Source organism: Siniperca chuatsi, linkage group LG1, assembly GCF_020085105.1.
Source record: "Siniperca chuatsi isolate FFG_IHB_CAS linkage group LG1, ASM2008510v1, whole genome shotgun sequence".
NCBI classification, from domain to species: Eukaryota; Metazoa; Chordata; class Actinopteri; order Centrarchiformes; family Sinipercidae; genus Siniperca; species Siniperca chuatsi.
In genome coordinates, this window is record NC_058042.1 from 4,422,790 (window position 1) to 4,430,671 (window position 7,882).

Below are 7,882 nucleotides of genomic sequence, written 5' to 3' on the forward strand. Positions count from 1 at the left end.
GTTAAAATGTTAAATACTGTACACAGATGTACAAGACAAAGTTAACATATGAAATAAACAAACAAATAAATAAAAAAACAAATAAGCAGTTTAAACAAGTATTTTGTGGCATAAAAACATCTCAAAATTAAGTTTTGCACATTAAACCCCTGCCAGGTGTTGTGAAAGTGTGTCACATCTACATGCAGCCACGTGAATAAAAACTCACCAGGCACTCGGAGGTGTATTATTTGCTACAAAATATAAAGTACATATCATGCACAAACTACATCTTGTGCAAGAAATGCAGCATGTGACACTACGTGCTCAGTTGGGAGAGTAATATTAAGACAAAGTGACAAAGTGAAACATTTATTTTTGAATCTTTTTGGTCCAGTATAGGCTAGAGATCATTCAGGCAGGTTTCTGACAAGGTTACTGTTTATATAGTTATTTAATTAACTAATTAATTCTGCTGTGATTTACTTTATTCTCCAGTCAGTATAAAATAGACTTTGTTGGGGACTATTTTCAGCGACGGATGAATCTACATTTGGTGCTCTAGTGAGTATTTGGGGCAACAGGACGGTGTGTGTGGGACTGAGCCAGAAACTACAGTGTGTGCAACAGTGTGGCTCACTGATATGTTTTTAATAGTTTTTGGACAACAATGGAGCTTTGTTTACTATAAGTAAAACATAAAATATCAAGAGACTTATCCTTTGATTTAACTCAGTAGAAGTGGCTTGTTTCAGTTTAGAGAGCAGAGTTTTGTTTCCTCCCTCAGTATGATCACAGCCTCAGACTCTGCTCAGTACTAATCCTGCAGTGTGATGCAAAACATTACAGTCTGCTGTTATAATCCTGCATTACAGTGAGATATTAAACCTCAGAAGCGGCTATAAGGCGGCCGGCGCCGGACCCGACTCTTTGCAGCTGGAACACTGCCCGAAGGCTTTGGACTCAGTGTGGTAAAGACATCTGAGCAAGCAGCCAATCAGAGGCCAAACAAGGGCAGAGCAGAAACCAATCCCAGTCCAAACAAGTTGAAGCTAAGATATTTTGAATGCGTGGCAGCTGTCAGAACATGAAATACCAGCTATACATTTGATACATACATCTACATACAGTTATAGAACTACTTACACTGCTGTATAATTTCATACACATATATGTATATCAAAGCACATTTACATTGGCTAGCCACACACACACGTATGCAGGTATATGAACACTAAAGACAATTCCAGCTTCATTTGAGGCTTTTGTTCATTTGTTTATACCTGCATTCACTTTGATTATATACTTGCTGATCTCTTCTTTAGGAGAGAGAACCCACTTTATGCCAATTTATTTTAATACGTATTTCTTTGAAATTTTTATATTGTATATATTCTCTACATATTTTATACTTTTTTTCCACTTTTACATGTCCGCTGTATATATTCACAATGAAAAAAAAACTAAAACCAAGGTAAAGCAAAAATCCACCCTTTATGTGTTCATTACTGTAATATGTCATGACACTGTCAGACATAGATTCTGAGTGAGTCACTCCTGATCTTGTGATATTTTTATGTTTTTTTGCTGATTTGTGGGGATTTTATCTGCTTTTCAGTCTTGTTACAAAATCCTAATCATATATGTATGAGCGTAATGCCTGGAAAACAAAACTCCTCCGCACTCCTCCTTCCCCTCTTGCGCCACTATAAACCATACACTTCGGTGTGTATGGACTGTGTGCATGCCAGTTAACACAATCAAAATCAGAGTCAACAAAATGTATCATCAGACTTAAAAACATTTTCACTGGAGACACAAATGTTAAAATCATCTAAACAATGGGAGATTTTGATGATGGCTGCAATAAATAGCTGGGGAGAGAATATAGAGTATTAATGTGATTTTGTCTGTATGAAAAAAAATTTTTTAACCTCATACAGCATAAGACGGTGTAGTCCCTCATTCGTCCAGGAGTGTTCTATCGTAGAAAAGGTTTCAGTCGTAGTCATCTGGACACTGTTTTCAGAATCAAGACGTTTGGCTCCCATCCGGAAGTCATTCTCAATTTTTTCACAATTGAGAATGACTTCCGGATGGGAGCCAAACGCCTTGATTCTGAAAACAGTGTCCAGATGACTACGACTGAAACCTTTTCTACTCATACAGCATATCTGAACCAATTAGAGAACAGCTAATGACACTGTATGCACTGTATACATACCAAGAAGCTCAATTGTGTTTACAGTATGGTTTATTCCCATTCTTGGCTTGCTAGTTGCAATTATCAACTACCAGAGAAAGTAGCTAACATTACTTGACTGGTGGTGAAACAAAATAATACAATGAACGTACAGTTAACGTAATATTAGCAGGGCTAAGCTACCACCAATCCAACATCAGCTAACAGGACCCAAAGCTAATGTACCATTAGCCTGATTACGCTACTGGTGATAAAATATCAGCTAACAGGAGACAAAGCTAACAGAACATTAGCGGGGCTACTGTCACATTTCACGTCATATCACACAGACCGTAATCATGAGCAGCTGAGAGGGAAAAAACGCTCCAGTCTGCGTCCTATTTCAACGCAGAGATATTGTGAATTTATGATAGTTACAATATCTCTCACTTGGCTAAAAGAACTACAGACGTGTCAACAAAATGCTGGCGAAATGGCTACTAAGCCACCGTCACGGCAGTCACATTTAGATAAAATGCAAGTGATTATGGTTTCTGGTTTAACAACATGCTGCGAATATGTTACACGATAAAAATAGCTCATTTGAGTTTAATTCCATTAATCTAGAGTGACTACAAGGCTACCAATGAGGTAACCATCTTGAACTGGAATAGCATGAGTGTTCTCAAAATGGAATAGGAGGTTTTCCCATTCTTCCCATTCAGTAGTAGTTGTTGTTGCAGTTGTAGTCGTTGCAGAACCAACACAGTCATTTCCCAGCTGGCTGTGTTATCGTACAGTTCGTCCTCAGTCCAGATTTTCTCGGCTTTTTGAGTTTGGCTGAAGCTCCTAATCTCATTTCTGTCTGCTCGGCATTACAGCAAACGTCTCACGTTTCATAAAGACCCACAATATCCCACCAGGGACTGATACCAGATCAGTTTATAGTGTCGGGTACCAGGCAAGGAAATTTTTATTAGACTGTTATGTGTGTGTGTGTGTTGTTCAGGGAGGTAGCATCTTCTTCTGTTGTGTTGGATTCGATTTGTATTTATGGTTTGTGTGTTATAAACTGTGGTGGTTAGTTAGATTTTTTGTCTCATGATAAGATTTTCATGAGACACATGAAAATTGGAATTGAACTTTATTGGTGCAAAGTACGACACCGTCAACTGCAACTTATTATATTTACTTAACAGGTTAGCTTGGATTCTGAAGAGTCCTTAATTATTATAACAGCTACAACTAATGATTGTTTTCACAATCGATTATTCTACTAATTTTCTCAATTTCTCCCATTAATCATTTAGTACATTCAATTTGATACCCGTGGCATTTTCCAGAGTTGAATTTGTTTATCAGCAGCCACAAAAAAGGAACTGAACAAACGAAAAGAAAAACATATAATGATATAAAACCAAATAAAGCAACCAAATAATTTTTGAAGCTGTAACTGTTTGATAGTTTTATTTGATAATTTATTAAAACAATTCACTGATTTGATTAATTTGCTTCTGATCGACTTAACCGATTAATCAACTAATCATTTTCAGTGTTTTGTTAAAGTCTACCTTTGTCAAGTGCTGCTGTTGTTTTTCTTTCTAATGAAAACAAACAAACAGTAAATCTTCGGCCCCGTCAGCTGTCGTCAACGTCATCATCAAAGCTCAAACGAGGAAACCATGGAACCTCTATCTGAGCTGATGTGCAGTGAGCGAACATGTTGGGACACACAGTGACAGCCTGCTGGACCTGGATGTGGATTCCAGATGGATTGGAGCTCAGAGGGACTTCCTAAACACACACACACACACACACGCACACACACACACACACACACACCACTGTACCCCCTCCTCAGTTTTACAACTCCTGTTAACAGTAAAAGCAAACTGACCGTCATCTGGCTAATGAGTTGTTTCACTCCTCTTGATTCCCAGCACCCTTTTCAGTGTCATACTCCTTCTCCCACTGTTTTCAAAAGAGGGAAGACACAACACTATGAGCTCACTAAAGGATACTTGGGTTATGCTTCAATAGTCGGAGAGTCTAATAGTCTCTGAAGCCCACTTTCTGACTGCAGAATCTGGGAGATCACGTCCACAATATTTGTAACATTGCAAAACAGAATATCGGACAATCATGCCAACTTCACAAAATTGGCCAAGACAGGGTTTGAGCTTCTCTCTTAAGCTCTCTTTTTTTCATTCTCCACTATTTCGGTCACTTTTTGTGTGTGCAACGTTATGAACGCCTTTGAGGAGAGACTGTCTCAAAGTGTACGCTGTTATCCCCATTTGTACGATTCATCGTGTCTCCCCACTCTCTAAAAGTGCATTTCTATCAAGCTGTTTTCATGTAAAATATCGCAAAAAAGTTGCAAAGTTTCCAAAGCGCAGTGGAAACAGACTTAGCAAATAAATCATGACACACATGAAGCATGTGACTTGAACGTCACTGAAGCTTCCACTGAAGAGATGAAACATGGCGGCAGACGAAATAATACATATATGAAACAGCATAAATCCCATATTTCCATCACGTTTTCCACATGGTTTTCCCCCATTTGAGGGTTTTAATTACATCATCTCATTGTGCCCTCTTCTTCTGCAGTGGTTTAATGGCCCCCAACTGGAGAATTAGTGCCACCAACTCCTAACATTCACACAAGAGTAGTGGATGAAAACAGACATTCTTTTGCATTTTGTTTGGCCAATTTTCTGGAAAGTTGTTTAAAATTTGTGCTACATTTGGATGGAAACACTTTTGCACATGGTCGGACAACACGTCGTACTATAGTTTACTTGAAGCATACGGTGAACATTTCTTTAGACTGTGGCACAAGAGGACCTCATTAACTGTAAACTGTGGTGATAGGTATTAAGGTGCATGGGGATACAAAATCTGGGTAAAAAACAGTTTAAACTCAAAATTGCTTCAAATATGCCAATACTGGTTCAAACATATAGGTAAAAAATAGACAGGAAATCTGTGAATTCTGTCACAAACTTGTAACGTCAACCCTAAAAAGCATGCATAGCTGTTCTTTCTCAGCACAGGGAAATGGTGGAAAATAAACAAAAAGGTTGAAAATGGATTCATTCTGAAGCGTCACATGCAGAGCACTGAAATAGTCCAAACTAAACCAAAAACCCAGGCAGCTTCAACAGGCAGCTGCTGAGTGTCATAGTGCTGTGAGAGAGGGAGGTAGAGGTGGAGTTTGACAGGTGTACCACTTCTCTGTGGACAGGCTGAGTGACACTGCCGCTGGCTGACTGTGAATTACTACTTCCTATTGCGTGGTGAGGTGGTTGACCTGGACACACTGTGATGGCCGTGACTAACTGCTCTAAGTAGCCTGCTGGGGCGCACGCACACACACCCTCCGGCCTTCACTGCAGCCTTTATTTGGATCAGTTCATGTAAAGAAATCCTTATGTAGTGCATGTATCCGCGCCTCACTGCCGTTATCACATGCCAACATTGTCTATGCAAGAACTAAAAAATGAAGGCCTCATCTTATACACACACATATATAAAATATATATGATTTTTTGGGGGGTTCAAGTCGTCACAACACTGTTGTTACCTGACTGACAATGAAATACAGCAATTGCTTTGTTCTTTTTTTCAAAAATGATGAATGATTTGGAGATTACTGCATTTCAGTCACAAAACATTTTGCAGACACGTTCAATATAAACGTTTCGTTATGATAAGCAGAATGTTTAGTAGGAAACAATCAGGCGCAATTCAAATTAGTTTTATTAGTTGCCCCCTGGTCCCCTAAAATGTACATTATCAGTATATATAAACATCAGTATATCGTATGTCACAACTTCTACTACTACTACTTCTACTAAGTCAGAAATGCAACATCAGTGAGTTGTTTAGGTGGACTCTGTGTATCTGTGCTCTAAATGTACTAATATTGCAATTAAAACAGTAACTTCACCGTATAGCAGTAATATAGTCAGTGTAGCTGTATTGTAACTACACATACATACAGTAAGTGAACAGGCAATAGCAGTGAGCTGTTTGCTCTGATTACTGTGACTCCTTGCTGCTCTTTTAAAAAAAACAGATTCACCAAAACTGACTTTTCAGTCATTGTTCCTGAGAATCGTCCCGGTTTTCCCCTCTGTTGTGAAACAACGTGACTCACCGCAGCTGAGAGTGTTTCTTCACTTTAATTTTGATCGAACTGTGCTAATTTTAAAAATGATGTCTTCAGATACAGAGAACAGGAATGGTCTGTGATGTCAACATTTATAAAGCATCAGAAGATTCCTTGTACATGTATGCATGTAGTAATCATTTCAGCAGAATTTCAGTGGTGGAGAGTAACTAAGTACATTTACTCTTGTACTATACTTAAGCATAATTGTGTGCTTTACTTTAGTATTTCTGCACATTTCAGAGGTAAATGTTGTACTTTTTATTCCACTACGTATATCTGACAGCTATAGTTACTGTACAAATTAACAGCACCATCTATCTTTTTGCTCCCACGTTCCTCCACTGTGCTTTGGTCTTGAGAACAGATCAGATCCACCTCTGTCTTAACTCCTCTTAGGGGTCAAAGGTTAAATCAATTCAACCTGCTCTCTCTATCTGCTCCTGCTGTGACAAAGCCATCAGGGCATTTCCTGTAGAGGTGACAAATGTCCAGCGTTCTCTGTCTCTCTCTCTCCTTATTGTCATCAGCTGCCTCTGACGTCGGGATGTTTTTTCACTCCTCCTCCTCCTCCGGATGGATGGAAATCAGAGCAACTCTGCCATCCTGATCGAGGACACTGTGACAAAAGGAGCAGTGATTGAAGTGGTGACGGTGCTGACATGTTTTATGAGCTTCTGACCAGAACAGGAATGAAGAGAAGCTGAAAAATTTGACTCATCAGCATGTCAAATTCAAAATCTGTATTTCTGTTTTTTTTTTTTATTGTTTTATTTTGGCTAAAGTTTTATAAATACGAAGAAAAATGACTTGTTGACTCATTGAAATGTCAGAAAATAATGAATTTCCCAGAGCCCAAAGTGACATTTACAAATCTCCGACCAACAGTCCAAAACACAAATATATTCAATTTACAGAGAAAAGCAGACAATGTATATAAAAAATATAAGCAGTTGGAAACAAAGAGAAGTTGCTTAAAAAATGACTCAAACAATGAATCAAATATCAAAACCGTTGCCCATTAATTTTCTGTCAATCGACTAATTATTTATTCAACGTATCATTTCAGCACTATTCTATGATTAATTAACTAATTTTTAACTATTTTATAAATTGATTACATTTGCCAAGATTATCTCAGTATATAAATAACATTTTTTTCAAAAATGAGGGAAATCAGATGAAAGCCAACATAATTGAGAAACACTTTAACGAATCTAAATTCTTGATTACTTAAACCAATAACATTGCCAGGAACTTGATGCAGCTCCATCTCTGTCACATTCGATGGGGTTTATATTTCACGTCAGAATCCTTGGAGCATGGATACAGGACACGTGAAACATGTGATCAACACCTTCGTAGGAATCCTCATTCAGATTCATTTCAGTCACTGTAGAACATATTTTATTACTGCTCATATTCAGCAGTCGGTGTGTGTTGGCAGCAGACTGGAAAACAGAATGATTAAGAGAAGTGCAGCAGAACTTCAGTGCAGCACGCATAAAACAAACATAAACCTACAAGTACTACACAGGCTAAAA